Consider the following 17684-nt stretch of genomic DNA (forward strand, 5'->3'; position numbering starts at 1 on the left):
ATCTCCTTTAACATATTGGCCTAACCTTTGAATCTTGCTAAGATGAAATCCTCTCCATAGCTGACATATTAAACTATTTGTAACATGCATTACTGAATGAAATTACTGAATAGAATCTATCTTCTTTGGAAACCACAGTAGCCTAATAATAATATTAATCTAGAAAGGAGACTATAGTTTACATGTACTTTTTTTTTTGAGCTTGACAATTTTGTAAGATCCCAGTGCTATAAGTTAATGTAAAACTTTACAAACTTTCCATGTGCACAGTTTTTATTAATATGGAGGAAAAATTGCTGTTAAGCTTAGTTCATCTTGCATATGTCTGATATGTCCTCGCTTCAGTGTTTTTTTTTGATCGAGAAACACTCCTTTAAAAGAGGTTCTTCCTGTGTTTGAACAACCTGATTTACAGTTTTCATGGGCAAAGTTATTTTAACTGATTCTTTTTAAAATTATGATTCTGTTAATATTTTGGTATTTATACATTTGCCTGAGACTAAAAGAAATAAATGTAAGCAGAATGGTGGCACCTCTGGTGTCAGAGGTAGAAATCCCCATTTACTGTTCAGCCCCAAGGCTGAGTGTGAAACCAAGCTTTTCTGGTAGTGATGTAGGAAATTTTGTTGTGTGGGCTGGTAAATATGTATAAAACCTTTTCTGTTTATAGCTTCTCAGATTGTTACGGAATTTGAACCTGTGAGGTCCACGCAAGTGCTGTGATCACCACCACCACAAAACTCATGGCTGCACCCAGCGTTTTGGTTGAAATGGCTCATCTGAGCTTTGGCTTCGACAGGCCTCACATATCTCACGTGTTCAGCCAGAATCACATTGCAGAGCTACTTTTGCTTTCTTCTTACTACTTTTAAGACTTGGTGGAGAGCTAAAACACTTTTTGTTGGCTACTGTAATTGCTCTGTCCGCAGCTTCTTGAAAACTGTGTTTATTCCCATTTGAAAACCAAATTATCTGTATCATGCTTTCTTCATCTTTTCCCAAAGTTGTCTGATGGCATACTTGAGGTGCTGTTGTCCACATCTGTGACTGAGGTGAACAACCTGATGCTAAGCTGCTTGTTAACGCCATGCCTTCACACCCAGTGTGTAGGTCTCCTGTACTGGTATCAGTGTTCAGTGACACTTTATTGGCCATAAGAGTCTGGAAAGGTAAATTGTTCATATGAAGAGGTAGGAAAATCATCAGTGTTCCTTGTGTAGGATCCTGTAGGTTTGTAAAAGTCTGTTAATGAAGAGGCTGCATTTCAGTGCATTTGGAAAACTGCAGTTGTGACATGGCATTTCTTTTTCCATGACAATCACTGTCACAAAAAAATAGCTATTTTAGCCATATTTTTAGCTATAGCTATGTGGTATCTGCAGAGACTTGCAGGATGTGTTTTCCTGTGGCTGGCTGGTGACATTATTTATTACAGCCAAAAGGTTTAACAGAGCTCATGCCAAACACACGCTTTAATGGAAACATTAATTGAATAATCGTTTAAGTTTATGGACCAAATTCCTAACTGTACCCATGTTCAAGGGAATCTAAACAGAAGTAGCTCTTCTGTTCATATCTTCCACTAATCCCCTGGTGCGTATGAGACGTCAGCTTCCATTTTCATAGACAGGTGTGGATGCACTCTCACCAACACAAAACCATATTTACAGTAACCTTTCTTGCCCTCTTATGCTAAAATAATCCAAATTTAACTCTGCTTGAATATAAAAGGAAGGAACATAGTTGCTAAGGCATTTGAGTGTGAAATGCTTTGAAATTTTAAATTGGTTACTTTTAATGTAACTTCTGCATTGCTCTGCTGTACAGCATGCAAGTCATGGCACTTTTGCACTTGTAAAATGCCCACATCTCGGCTGGTTTAAGGTGAGACAAAAAGGTGAAGTGTTGTAATTTGGTCTTAAATTTGAAGGTTTCTAATTTCAACCACTTTACCTTATAAATTTATTTCATCCTGTAACTTCTCTTCAAAATTCAGCGTAGAAGCTCTGAGACAGATAACAGGAATGATCGATCAGTTGGTCAGGTTGGGAAGGAAAATGCTGTTTATGAAGTGAAATCACAGTCTATATTGAAGAGAATAAGTTGCAAATTAAATAAATCATGGACTTTTGTTACTGAAAGAAAATATTTCTGGGGACTACCTTCTTTGGACACATTGGATTATGAAAGTTTCTTTTAATTCCTCTCTGGCCCTAAAGGATAGGAAAAAACTAAATTAGAAGGCTGTTTTGGATAAGTGATTTGCTTTGGACACCAGAGCTGTGTGTTGTAGGTGCCGCTGTGTTTGCTCCTTATGGGGGTGAAGCATCTTCTGGAAGGGGCAGCTCAGGGAATGGCACTGGGATGGGAGGTTGGGTTTTAAATTTTTTAGATACACCTGTGATTCTAATTGACCTGAGCCACCCTCTACCTCAGCTAAAATCTAGAAGCACTTGGAAACCAATGTTTCCGAGCAAAGTTTTGTTTGCCTAATTCTTCCATTTCTCCCTAATTGTGCAGCTTTGATGACAACTCCTCTTTGTATTGCCACAGTAAGTATGATCATTTGAAAGTCTTCTGGAAAGAATTGGCTAGATCACTATATCATTGGAAAATTCAGGAAGAATTCAGACAAGTGAGATCTCTTCTGCTTTTACTCAGGAAATTCCCAGTGAAATCTGGCTGGAGCAGGTTTGTCACCTGCACTTGTACTGAATCTTCCTGATAATTTGAAAAGCATCAAGAGAGATAGATTTACCATTTTCATCTAATTCTCTTGAGCATCTGAAGAGATAAACTGCAGAGGGAGAACTCTGCAATAGCCAAGAGAAAAGCAAGAAATAGCACTTGGAAAAGGTGAATCTTTTGCCAGATGGAGTTTCAGAGACTTATGAAGTGTGACTGATATTAAACTTTTTTGTAAGATTAGGTACAATATAGAATCATAGAATCATAGAATAGTTAGGGTTGGAAAGGACCTTAAGATCATCTAGTTCCAGCCCCCTGCTGTGGGCAGGGACACCTTACGCTAAATCATATCACCCAAGGCCTCGGCCAACCTGGCCTTGAACACTGCCAGGGATGGAGCATTCACAGCCTCCCTGGGCAACCTATTCCAATGCCTCACCACCCTCACAGTGAAGAATTTCCTCCTTATATTCAATCTAAACTTCCCCTGTTTAAGTTTTAACCCATTACCCCTTGTCCTGTTACTACAGTCTCTAATGAAGAGTCCATCCCCAGCATCCCTATAGGCCCCCTTCAGATACTGGAAGGCTGCTATGAGGTCTCCATGCAGCCTTCTCTTCTCCAGGCTGAACAGCTCCAACTTCCTCAGCCTGTCTTCATACGGGAGGTGCTCCAGTCCCCTGACCATCCTCGTGGCCCTCCTCTGGCCTTGTTCCAACAGTTCCATGTCCTTTTTATGTTGAGGACACCAGAACTGCACACAACACTCCGGGTGAGGTCTCACAAGAGCAGAGTAGAGGGGCAGGATCACTTCCTTCGACCTGCTGGTCATGCTCCTTTTAATGCATCCCAGGATACCATTGGCTTTCTGGGCTGCAAGCGCACACTGAAGCCAGCTCATGTTCATTTTCTCATCGACCAGCATCCCCAGGTCCTTCTCTGCAGGGCTTCTCTGAATCTCTTCTCTGCCCAGCCTGTAGCTGTGCCTGGGATTGCTCCGACCCAGGTGCAGGACCTTGCACTTGGTATGGTTAAACCTCATGAGGTTGACATCATCCCACCTCACAAGTGTGTCAAGGTCCCTCTGGATGGCATTCCTTCCCTCCAGTGTATCAACCGAACCACACAGCTTGGTGTCATCAGCAAACTTGCTGAGGGCACACTCAATCCCACTGTCCATGTCAGTGACGAAGATGTTAAACAAGACTGGTCCCAACACCGATCCCTGAGAGACACCACTCGTTACTGGTCTCCAGCCGGACATTGAGCCATTGACCACAACTCTTTGTGTGTGGCCATCCAGCCAGTTCTTTATCCACCAAGTGGTCCACCTATCAAATCGATGTCTCTCCAATTTAGAGACAAGGATGTCGTGTGGGACAGTTTCAAATGCTTTGCACAAGTCCAGGTAGATGACATCAACAAGTCCAGGTAGATGTCATCAACTGCTCTACCCCTGTCCATCAGTTCTGTAGCCCCATCTTAGAAGGCCACCAAATTGGTCAGGTAGGATTTCCCCTTAGTGAAGCCATGCTGGCTGTCACTGAGCACCTTGTTGATTTTCATGTGCCTTAGCATGCCTTCCAGGAGAATCTGCTCCAAGATTTTGCCAGGCACAGAGGTGAGACTGACTGGTCTGTAATTCCCAGGGTCATCCATTTTCCCTTTCTTGAAAATGGGGGTTATATTTCCCTTTTTCCAGTCATCGGGAACTTCACCTGACTGCCATGATTTCTCAAATATGATGGCCAGCGGCTTAGCAACTTCATTCGCCAGCTCCTTCAGGACCCACGGATGGAGGGATTAAATATGTACTATTTAATTCTTGCCTTGGTGTAGCAGTAGTTTTCTGAAAAAATAGGATAAGATTTTGTATTTGCATTGGCTTGCATCGACATTGAAAGCAATCTATTGTTTAAATGGCTATTGTATGCATCTTTTCTCCCTTTGCTGATTTTCTTAAATTGCTAGCTGGTTTTGTAAGCCCATATCTTCATGTTTTTCTTTAAAGTTTATATTTCAGATCTGTGTGGAAAATTACCAATTAACTAAAGATATTTTCTCTGGAATCTGCAGACTTTGCTGTGTCTTGATTCCTGCAAGCAACAGCAAAGACTGTTTCCCATTTAAATGAATGAGAGAAGTCATTGTAGAATATTTATTTCTGCTGCCCCATTTTTCTTATTTATTCCTAACATTCTGCCCATTTGCTATGAGCTTCTTCACGTTTCAGAAACAGCTAGTCTTCTGTGAGAACAAATTGTGCTATTTACTTCTGTCCTCAGAGGAAAGTAATGGTTTTGTGGGTGAAATGTCCAGGACAATAAGGAGAACTGGTGCTGTGTATTGCCAGCTAAAGAAATATATCTTAAGTAAATTGCTCTCAGCTGAAATCATGGGATGTCATGGAAGTGGTAACTGATTTGTATTCTGCTCTTTCTGTTTTTGAAGCATCAGAGCCTCCCGTAGGGATGAAAAGGACAGTCTGGCATCGCTATGCAAATAGTTTGGGGTTTTTTTTTGGAGGGTGAGGGAAGTGACAAATGGATTTTTACTCCATTTTTCAAATGTAATATTTACCCTTATCTTTAAGAGGATATATCTCCGTTACGAACCAAGAGGGAAACAGCAAATTTAAAAGCAGGAAAAAAAAAATAGAGTTGTTTGAAATTACAAGTATATCTGTGCTGTCAAAAAGCTTAGCTCCCTGGTTTGGTCTCAAGCCTCAGTCCTCCAAACTCACCTGTTAATATTTGTGATTTTGCTCAGTGAGGCTTGGCTTCTTTCAAAGTAAAATAAAATCAAGTATTTTTTCGCTTCTATGTTTTCTTATTGGCTGGCTCTACATAGTGCTCCAGAGCTGTCCCAAGGCTCCTTGATGACACTCCATGCTGTTTGACCCGCGCTTAGAGCCACTCTGCTTAGCTGTGGCACAGTCCCCTTGTTTTATATCAAGCTGAAAATTTACAGAACCCTGTAAGTAATGTGTTAAGGAGTACCTGAACCCTAGAAATGTGATAGAGCAGATGGCTTCAGAGGAGACCAGCTCTAAGCCCTGCTGCCTGGTGTCAGAGATCATTTCCTTTAACTGCTGCTTTAATCTTAAGATGGCATCGTCTTTGGAGTTGCCTTGGTTCCTTCCACAGCTTCAGAAAGGTATTTTTCAATCTGAAAACAGAAATATCAAAGGATCATTTCAAATGTAGGTAGGTGCAGAAAGCCACCTTCTGACATGTTTCAGTACTGCTAAAGAAAGCAGTTTTAAATATCCCATCGGGCACCTCTAGGCCTTTGAAATTCAGGCTTTTAGCATTGCTATGTGTATTTAACATGATTACTAATGTCTCCCAAATGATCTTTCCCTGCATTTATTTTGCACATTGCATAATTTCATTTGACACTTTGTTGACAGTCACTTGTATATTCTCACACTGAGTCTGGCAGCAGGTAAATCCTGATTAGAAATTTGCCATTTCCTTTGCAAATATGTACATCTGTACACAACATAAAATCCATCCTGATGTCACTGGTACATAAAGAATCTGTTAATCAGGAGAGCCATGTCCCCCATGAGGTTATTATAAGATTTTTATTTTTGTTTTTTTTAATTGCAGGAATAACTTGTAACTGAAGCTATAAAGACATTTCTTTTAAACTGTTTCTGTTTGCTTGTTTCTTTCAACTTTCTTTGCAGGAAATAACCTGTGTGGTTAATATAGTTCTGTGCTTTCCACAGAGCAGATACCCCATAAGCCTAATGTGGATTGCCTGGATTTGGGGACAGTCCAGGCAAAATTCATTTCCTAAATCCAAATATACTTCTGGATGACTTGTGGTATCACTCTGTATCTTTGAGAGAAATTTAAAAGTCGAGGAGCTGAGTTTTGCAGAAAATAAATCAACTGGCTTTCCTAGGTGTGGGTATTGAAAAAGGAAAAACTCCATGTCATTCTGCACAAGAAGTGTGATTTACTGCCCAGCCAGCAGAGCAGGAGGTTACAGTAGATGGTTGCTGTGCAGTACATGGTCATGACAACTTTGGCCATAATTTGAAGAAACTTACAGAAGAAATAAATAGCAAATTCAAATATATTATTGCAATTTCCAGAACTGCTTAAGTCAGGAGTTCATTACATCAGATGCTATACTTTTCTACCAACATTTAATAAAGAAAAAGCTCCTGAAAAGTAGCAAAACCATAGTCTTTTAATTAAAGTTGTGAAGAGTGTAATTAGTTTAGTTCTCACAACATTTGGGAGAGAGCTAAAGTGAAGTATTTATACATCTACATACATATATATGCGCACATACATACCCATATATAATCTAGCCTTTCATTTTTTTGCTGTCATTCATCTGCATCATTTGAGCTGATGCTGGTCCATTTACAAAGCTGGTGGAGCACCTCTTCTGACACAGCCAAGGTTCACAGTTTTGTGCTTGCAGAGCAGTGAGAGTTCATAACTCAGTGGAGTCGGGGTCCTCAAATCCCATGCCCACAAAGTTTGCTCTGATATAAACACTGTGTTGTTAAGGCCAGTGTTTTCTGTGAATGCCTCTTGGGTAGCAGATATTTGCAGTGCTCTCACTGTTTTAAATATTGGAGGTTAAGGTACCTGATTAAGCAGAGAGTTTGTCTCTGCTACCCAGACATTGCAGAGCAGAAAAACACCACTCCAAGCTCTGGCTTTGCTATTCAGAACGAAGTTGGAGTTTCACTGGGTCTAGCTAGATCAACAGATAAATTGTCCTGCTCTACCACAGACATAATCATCTGTGCTTAATGTGCTCTGACCATTACCATCCACCTCTGATACTTGCACCAGCAGCTGTGGCTCCCCAGCTGAATGCATGAAACTGACAGCACTGACCTTGTCCCATCAGCCTGCTTAGTAAACAGTGAAAAGGCCAGTGAGTCTGCCTCGCTGCCACTGCTTTCTCTAGGATCAATAACAAATACCAATAAACTTAGGTTAATAGCTGGAGGCAGTATCAAGATGCACCCAATGACACTCAGAGAGGCATTGCCTGATACAGTGTGACCTGCTGTAAGGACCCAGGGGATTTTTTTAGGGTCTAATTCTAATTCTGCCTCTTCATAAGGTGCCACTTCTGCATGACTTGCACTGAAACAGCAGAGCGCTGCTGTCCCTGGCACGTTTCTTGTAGGGCTGGGAGGAGTGAAAGCCTAAAGATGATTCTCATTCAGAAAGGTGCTCCTTTACATTAAATCAAAACAGAAAAGCATGAGTTAACTGGGGAAGTATATCTCATCTCAATAGAGAGACTTAAAACTTCTCACTCACCTTTTCTACCAGACTACTCTGTTGCAATACACTGGCCTGCAAGGACTATACTTCAGACCTTGAGGCCAGTGCCTGCTGTTGAGCACATCAGCAGTGCTGCTGGGCTGCAGGGGATCAATGGACATTGGTTATAACTGGCTTATTCTAGGGCCCTACTTGGATCTTTGGTTCTTTGCACAGTGGAGCCAGATGATAGACAAGTGGCATTGGTGGAGTTTCAGTAAGCTCCTACTCTGCCCATCCAGATCTTTGTCATCCCTGAAAGCCCCACTGCTATTAGCTTGGTGGCAGTGGGGTTACGTGAGGCTTGCAGATTTTCTGGAACGTTTCACTCTCGTAGGCTTAAATATGCAATTAGATGTGTACAATTAGTTCTCTGTTATTTATCTGTTTCTTGCAGCTACCTCTATGTAAAGTGGCTATAGTAAGAATGGGAAAAGAATTGCTTCATTGAGCTATCATACCCATACTCAGCACTCTCAGTTTCATTTTTTGCTCAACCAGAAGCAACGTTTGCCACTTTAGAAATAGCAATTCCAGTTGCTCATAATTTTTTTTATTTCTGTTCAAATTGCCGACTGTTTGGAAACAAATCTGTCATTTGTTATATGTGTGAAGACTTGCTCCTGTAACGGAGACCTTGAACATTTTGGGGAGCTATTTAGAATGTAAACCACAACTATGTATTAGGCTGAGGGACAAGAAGGTTTTATTTAATTTTGCATATCCACAGATCTGTAAAATTAAACAAATTGGAAAACAAAACCAGCATAATCCTTCTTTTGATATTACAAAGCAGTGAGCATACCATCTGTTACCCAGCACTTCTGTCTGCTGGAGTCCCACAGCAGTTAAGAAAAATGGTCTTTATGAGACCCTCAGAGAAGTATGTCCCGGTGACTTGAGAAATTGAAGCATAATATCTGAATGTGAAGATTCTGCTATGGAAATCCAGTTATGGTCTGTTAAAGGATTTATTGTGTTGCCTTGTGAATTTAGTAGCTCTATGGAAACACGTCCTTCGCAGAGAGCTCTTTTGTTGACCTGATTTCCCCTTCTCAGTGTAAGCTCTCCATACAAATGCTTTAGGTATGTTTTGAGGCTTTGACCTGCTGTAAAGACCCAGTTATTTTTTTTAAGGTCTAATTCACATATTAGACTGAATCTTACAGGCTTGAAGGAAAGTGTATTGCTTAATTTTTCTTCTCTAGTGCAGTCTACTGTTAATTTTGTTTCTATTTCATGTTTTCAGAATGATCGTACCACTCCGGAATTTGTTTTCTGTTTCCTAGATTTGGTGAAGCATATTTATTTGTTTCTTAGTTTTTATAAGGTTGGCTGTTTTTTTTCCTGGAATGGAGTTCTCACTCCTTAATGCATTTATCCTTCCTCTAGCAGGAATGCCTTTTTTCCCTGTTTGACTTCCAGCCCATAAAAAGAAGAGCTTGTTACAAAAGATTGCTGTTAGCTCCTAATCCAGCACTGCAAATACAAAAGTGTCCTTTGGGTGGCTTTGTTCTCAGGCTGTTTTCAGAGAGTAAATATGCTAGCAGACTAACTTTATGAGGTTTGGACAAATGGCTTGGAATTATATCTGTCATTAAGCAGAGGTCACAAGCATCAGTCCATCTGATGGCTGTTACTATAATTTTGAAACACTTGGCCGTTGAAAACAGAAGTTCTATCCAAGTAGCTTCTCTGCTGATGGCTAGCTAGAGTTCAGGCAAAGTGACATCTTCCAGGTTTTGCCTTAGTGTTTTGTAGGGCTTGTGAACTCTTCAAAACAAACTCTGCATGTTTAAATTGTGGTCAGGATGGGAAAGAAGGGAAAAAAAAAAAAAAAGGTTATTAGTAGTACCTTATAAATTCCTATGACATTTCTTGAGAAATTGTCTGAACAGAGATGACTGATTGAATGCTTTGTTTCCCTTGTATGAACAGTAAGAATTCTAAAATATGGCCTGTTTCCCAGATATTCTTGGGTTTGTGGTGTGTGCCTTAAAGGTAAAGAATGATGGGATTTGTACCTCCAAGGCAAATGTTTAGAAACAATGCGACAGAAGAGCTTCTTACATGCTGTCTAGCTGGGGAAAACAGCTGCATCTCCTATGATCAAGCTGATGGCTTTGTTCAAGTCAGACAGGCAGGCAGGCGCCTTCCAACAAACAGGTAAGCTCTTTCCTTAGCAAATGGGTCACAGAGTCTTAAAGGTAGAAAAAATGTATTAAATAAAGGAGAAATAAAAAAAAACAGATTTCAGCTCTGAAGCTATGCTACTAGATTTATGTGACTAAGCCAGAGCAGCAAGCAGAAGCTGCAAAACTGCATATTCATTCTCAGTACTTCAGTGTCTTTGTATAAAAATGTTTTATGAAGGACGTTAAAAAATATATATATATGATACACATACAGAATAAGAAATATGCAATGGACAAGTAGCACATACAGCTGCACACACACAGCACACCATAAGCTCTGAACTTTCAGAATATACCAGCAGTCTCTTTGCATGGAGTCCTGTTGGCTTATTTGATACCAAATCTGTAAAAAATAAGAAAAGGAAATAAAACTTTGTTAATACCATACTTTGAGGAATGGGGACACATATACATTATAATATGACCATTTGACTGTATTTTATTTATTGAGTGGTGGGATGTAATTTTTTAACTGTGAAGTTATGAAATTGTGTGGTTAATACTTTTTGCTGGGTGAGCCAGAAATACCTCAGACGTCTAGTGGCTTGTTTTATGTTAGTCTAAACTATTTTCATTACCTTCCCTAACAAAACAAAAATCTTTAAAGTGTCTTTATGGTTTAGTCTTTAAAAAAGAAGTACTTTGCAATGAAACATTAAAAATAAATAAATAGTAACAATTTCCTTTGAAATGTTAAAACAAAAAAACACTTTGATGTCTACTAAAACCTGTTTCTCAGATGAGACAGTCTTGTGAATTAGATATAAATAGTTCTGTTGACCTGAATCTGCATTTTCCGAAAATATGTTCTTGGACCAACACTTTGTCCATCAATGGCATTAAGAATACCACCTAGCACAGAGACTGGCACATGAGTTTATAAGACCATGCATATCACTGTTAGTGGGTCAGATCTTCTAATAATTGTTTGTCTAAGTACATCTCAACTGCTAAATCTTGATGTTCACTGCTAGTGAATTGGTTTTCTACTTTTTCTGTTAGCTTTACATTAGAAGTTATTTTGAAGACATCTCAATAGGCAAATAAAATCCTGAAAATTTCTAAATGTCCAAAAAGTATTCTTCATTCCCAGTATCAGTGTGGAAAGTGATTCCATTTTTCCATTACTTTTTAGTTAATACAAGCAACGTGTTGGATTTCTAATACAGTACTTCCAAGAAAATAATTTTTCATCATATTTTGTACACAAGGAATTCTTTCTCACTGCTAATAATTTCCTTTTTTGCTTGATTCTGTTTTCTTTCTTGCAAAGTCATCCACTGAGCTCTAAAAGCAGTACTTTGTGATTTTATACCAAAACATCTCACATGCTTATAGTTACATTAGTCACTGATTGTTAGATGATCATTACATTTAATCCTTAGTTTTCAAGAAGTCAGTGGAGGTGCAGCTTCAGATATGCAGTTTTACTCAAAAAAAAAGTGTCAAGAAGACAGGAAAATGTTTGGGGAAAATGTCTGGGTGTGCTTTCCTCACTAACTTTGGCAGGCAGTACTTTCAACCTTACGGATTTGAAAGTCATGGGAGCTCTAAGTAATCAGGGGTGCTTGGGCTCCTGGTTTTTCCTGTTATTTTTTTGTTTGGTTGTTTGGGTTTGTTTGGTTTTTTTTAGTTTGGTTAGTTGGATTGGTTGGTTGTTTTCCTTCCTAGGTCCTCTGCAATAGCACTGTAGCTGAAATTAGAGGTGCTATATCTCTGCATGTTCTGCAGCACTGTCCAAGTCTTCTGGTTGTAGGACTGTGTTCTCAAATCAGGATGTGTAGCGATGCTTAGATCTCTAACTTCTGCTTGGATGCTGCGCCAAGTTACAGGATTGATTGCACTTTTTTGTTTTTTTAATGTGTTTTTTAAAAACAAAAGTTATAAATGTATTGCTGTAAACAAGCCTTCATGTTGTTCTGCAGAAGTCATTGCTGCATGCTGTAGTTTAATGTAGCATGAGTATTCAGATGTACATTGTGAAGTATACTGACAAATCCTCTGTAGTTTTTTGAAAAATCCTGTACGTAAACCTCTAATTAAGGGTATATATGCCATGAGTAAAGAATCATTTGTATTTATGTATATGAAAGCAAATATCTTATTTCAAAGCCAGGTATTTGATTTATTTATTTTCTTCTAATTTTAATACTCTTTTATTTTGGTTTTGTGTAGTGTATGTATCTGACAACATACTCTGGCTGAGACTAATTTAGTGGGAAAGGTAGACATTTTTATTTTTAGATACTTGATCTGAAAGATGCATGATCTGAGTAAATGTTGAAAAATGTACAGTAACCCAAAGTTTTCTTTTCTCTCTCAGCATTTCTGTTCTTGTGCTATTTCCTAAGGTTTTTCTTTCTTTGCTTGTTGTGAAGTCAATACACCTTGACATTTTGACAGCTTACGGGGTTTTATTGTTAAGGGGACACCAAATGATGAAAATACACACATAGATGTATCTTCTAGTTACTCCTGTTAACCTCACAAAGCATATTTTTAATCTGTCACTGATTTTATTAGAAGATTTTGATATGCTGAATTACTTTTCAATATATGTAATATATTCAAATACAGATTCATCAAAATAGCCAAAGTCATGCATAACTAGACATGAAAATCTTGATTTGAACTGAAAAAATATGAAGGATCACAGTTAAAGTGGCTAGAGATTTTCTTGACACATCTGTTTCTTCAGCCATCACAGATTTCTGGCCCCATAATACCTGTCCTAAATCAGATAAACACCAAAAAGAATATCAGTTTTGTGCAGGTGGCTCCAAATAACAAAATTTTAGTTCAGCTGAGGCCATTCTTGTAACAGCTTTAAGGACTCAAATTTTTTTAATCCAATTATGTTACCCAAGTAATAGAGTTATTTAAAAATATTTCCATTGTAATACTTCTTTTTACAACTTTTTTGAACTTTAATTGTCCTCAGTAAAGCACATCCTATTTTTTTCTTTTTGCATGCCAAAATGGAGAGGGAGCAGATCATTAATTTTTTTATCTGATATGCTATGTGGAAACACTTGAATTCACAACAAACTAAAGAGTGAACAAAAATTTTGTTGCTTTATCCAGTAATGCGTGTTTGATTGTTTTGGAAATCATAGCCACTGTCATCCTATTATCCTGTCTATTTCACATTTTGTAATAGAAAAGACATGTTAATTCCATTTCAGCCCATGTTGGGCATGTCAGTGTGAACTATTCAATGTCACACATTTTAGTACTGTGGCATAGGGAACTAGAATGAATGTGATTCCTTACCTCTATTCCTTACCTCTATTCTTTTCTGAGTTTTTCCCTACAATTTTGTTCAGAATGTTGTGCAAAGTTTAGAGCATCCAGGCTCTATCCACTCCATAGCTACTGCTGTTGGGGAAGTGGTGGGGTTCCCTCTGAGCGTTGTGGAGAAGACAAGCCACCAGCAAAGAGAAGGGGGCTCTTGTGTTAGGCTTAGCTAGTAAATAATTTTAGATTCTACATTCTCATCATCCACATATATGCATGTATTTGTATGATATTCCTGTTACCTCTTATTTGCTTTTGTGTGTATAGATATAGATTGCATGAAATAAATTATTCTCTCATATATTTAAGAGACCTGTCTAATCCCAGGATTCAGCATTTCAAACTCTTGCTGCAAAAACTGCTGGCCTATGTTTTTAATTTCCTTAAGATGTCCTTTTTTCTTAACAGCAGGAGTATGCTAAAATGTTTATCAAGTCCTGCTCTTTTCCCCGAGAAACTCAAAATATAATTACATTTCATAATTATCCGCCTTTGCCTATAACAGAATTGTTCGCCCTCTGGAACTGTTGTTCTGTTGCTCTTCCTGTGCAGTGAAATTCTCTTCAGCTTACTTAAACAACTTTAATCCCATCAAAAGTGACTCAGATAATGTCATCACCTATGACACAGTATTCTCAGATTTTCTTGTTTATGCTGTGGTATAATGCCCTTTTAGGGGTGATTAAATTATGTCAAGAGGATTTTCTTTGTGTGAGTAGAAAGAGAGCTTTTAAATACAAGGTTGTTTAATTTCAGCCTAAGCCTTGACTGTTGACATTTGATGACTGTTTTTCTTCACCTCCTTGTTCATTGTTTTGTGGTAAATTTCCACATTGAAGGTGCTGATGCCTGGGACCAGTGGTAAGGGCAGAGAGCAGTGGCTGGAGCCTTCTCTTGCCAGGGTGAAGCTGTCCCAGCTGGGCGGGGAGGCTCCTGCAGGACCTGCAAACATGTGCTCTGGAAACATTGGTGCACCATTCAAAGGACCTGACCATCTCTCCCCATTCACAAAGTCAGTTATTCTGCACAAAACAGAGTAATAGCATTTTGGCTTATATTTAACTCTAATAGTCCAAAGTTTGCTGTTGTCTTGCTAATGGGAGTAGCCCCACTAATTTCAGTGGGAGAATAACACCCAGTGGAACCAATGGTGTGAGTAAAAGAGCCATAATTTTGTCATCTATTAGTTATTAGCATGCTAAATTATACTGAAGTAATATGTTATTTATGGAGTACTGAGTGCATTAACTGTTAGATATATTGCATCTAGTTACTTCATTATCTATTTGAGCTGCAAAGCAAACCATTACATTTGTTGTATTATCTTCTTCAAACTATTGCTTTTTAGTTGTTTTGTAGTTAAATGTGTTACACTAATCTTTGTTAGTAGTAGTTCTTCATTTTTTTTCTAGCCATCTACTTTTTTTAAAATTAGGTGGAAGCACAGTAGCAGCAATAGTTGCACTTACTAAATCATGAATTTAATCTAAAATATCTTCATTTTAACACTCTTTTATTCTGTAGGCAGCCTTTAAAAGCATTGCAGAAAAAAATACTGAGACATTTGTGAGAAATTAGATCTGTTTAAGCTTCACTCTGCAAGTGAGAGATGTTTTCTGCTCATTGTCTTTAGATGCATCCAAGTAAAAAAGATAAGAGGCCATGAAATCTAGATGTAATGTAGATAGGTAGCCCCAGAATTTGAGATGAATCTGGAGGTTGAGTTCCTTCCTATTCATGTTACAATTAGTCTTTTTAAGTGAAATGAGTCTGTGCCCATTGTATTCACCTTCTCAAAGCCAAATGTGATTTCTGCTTTGATAGCAGGTTTTTGAATTTGCAATGAAGGCAAACTAAAGTTCTTGGTTCATGATAGACTCTGTCCATCTTTCTGAAATAGATGTTTTTATTCACCTATAGTATTCAAGATCTACATGAACTTCTGTGGGTGGCATTTAAAAACAATGTATTCAACACTGAAGTTAGCTTTCATTATTGTTAATTGCCTCCCACAGAAGTTCAAGTGGGTTTTGAATTGGGTGAAGCTACAAGAATATCTGAAGTGTTCTGGTACTTAAAATAAAAAAAAGAAAAAAAAAGATTGACAAATTGCATTTGTACATTGAGAGCCCTAACATTTCTTCATCAGTCATGTAGACTTGCTCACTACTGTGCTTTTCAGAAATGGAACTTGGTTTTCAACTGCGAACGTAATATTGCTTCATCATGTAAGACAATTCATAATTCTTTCCTTTCAGAATAGTTTATTAGAATGATGGAAAACAGTCAAACACTTATGACTATAAATAGGGAAAAGCTATTAATATTTGATGATAGTAGACCAAACAAAATTCTCTGCAAAGTGAAATAAAATGCATGATAGCTGAGCCTGCAAAGGAAATGTCCAAAACTTCAGATGCACTTACCTTCTTTTTTAGTAATTTGTCAAATTGTGTGATTGCTATAGCAGATAATGTAAATGGCAAACTTTAATGCATTATTTTGGGATGCAAAATATATGATCTTTTCCATAGGAAATGATCGTATATGATCCTTTCCATAAGGAAAACCATGATTTCCTTATGGTTTCTTATAACTCTCATGGCAAAATCATCAAAACTCCTCAGTGCAGCTGTGGTCTACAGAGATCAGAGGCACAAAAATAATGCGTCAGCTTTCCCATAAACAAGATGTATTTTGTAACATTTCTAACATAGCCATGAGGGTTGGTTGTAGCTTCAAACTTAGCTTTAAAGTTTCAATTGGTGTATTTTGTTTTCTACTGTTGTCTTCAACAGTGATAAGTTCATGGAGAATTGATTTTGTGGTAGGGAGAAATGAAAGTATGGAAAAAAACACAACTGGACCAGTGTTCTTGCATATAAAAGATAAAATTTTTTAAAGCCATCTCGATACAGATAGACAAGGTATTATTGCTAAGTTCAAGGAAAAACAAGCAGAAGAGCACAAGAACACTTACTTGTAAGATGAAGTTGTACAAATCTAGCTCATTAAAATTTTGAAGAGAGAAAATGCAGAAAGTTAGAGCAGAAAATGCAACCTGATTCAGATGCTGTACACAAGCATCTATGCAAACATGCCACTGCTCAGTGGCAAGAGGCTGCTAGAACAGTCCTGTCATCACTGATGGGGTAACTTCACACCTTGCATGTGTTCCTGCCCACAAAAAGGGATTTTCTCTTACAGATTTTCTCCACTAAGACTAATAAACATCACACTTTTCTCCAGGATAATTATTTCAGAACAAGCAAAGACCCTCAATATGCCAAATGAGCTATTGGTCTCATGGCAGAAGCAAGTCAGGCAGCAGAGCAGGAGCAGAAAAGTGTTCTTGTGAAGCACTCTGGTGACAGGTTTTGTACATATAAGGTCTATAGGATGGATAAAAATTAAAATTTACTTGGCCAGGAGAACTGCTCAACTCTTCATCCCAGCAGGCCTTTCTGCAACAGTTTCAGGGAATTGGCAGAGGATCTTCAGCACTATGAATGAGGTTTATGTAATGTATATAAGGCAATATTTACCTGCACATATTAGAAATGCCTGAGGACAGCCAGGCTGTGTAATGGATTTTGCTATAGGGGCTAAACGCAGGTCCTCACTTGTGTACATAAGGGATTTGAAACTGTTCTGCAATAATGTGTGTGGCTTTTTTCTTTATTTGTCTTTCCTATATTTAGTGTTCACTGATATTTGCAGTTATTTATTAACTCTGTAGAAGTTATTTGGGAAAGAAAAGTGAAAAAGGGATAGAGTATCTCAAGGCAGGCTACTGCTTAGCCAGTGCTCAGGACTTAATAAGGGACAGTGGTGGAATGATTTTTTTCCTCCTACTTTGCCAGTAGAAAATACCATTAAAGTGGAAAATTCCCACAAAAGAGAGAAAGAAATTATTTGGAAAAGGTTGATGGTGGCAGAAGGATGTGCAATATTCATCTAGAGAAGCTAAACCAACTTGCTACCATCAAATGTACATCGTTTTCATTCATTCCTGTAGAAAGCTTCACCTCTGTTCCTAAATTATACAATAATTTTGTTGTGGATGGTCTTGCCATTAGGCTGCCAAAGGGGCCAAGTGAAATGGCATTTGCTGTTGTCTGTTCTGGTTGCTTGGTGTGATTAATTTTCTAATAAGTACAAATTTTGAAGAGAAAACAATCTCTTAATGATAGAG

This window comes from Pezoporus occidentalis, unplaced genomic scaffold (assembly GCF_034315485.1).
Source record: "Pezoporus occidentalis ecotype Australia unplaced genomic scaffold, CSIRO_AGI_Poc_V1 ctg8, whole genome shotgun sequence".
Lineage (NCBI taxonomy): Eukaryota > Metazoa > Chordata > Aves > Psittaciformes > Psittacidae > Pezoporus > Pezoporus occidentalis.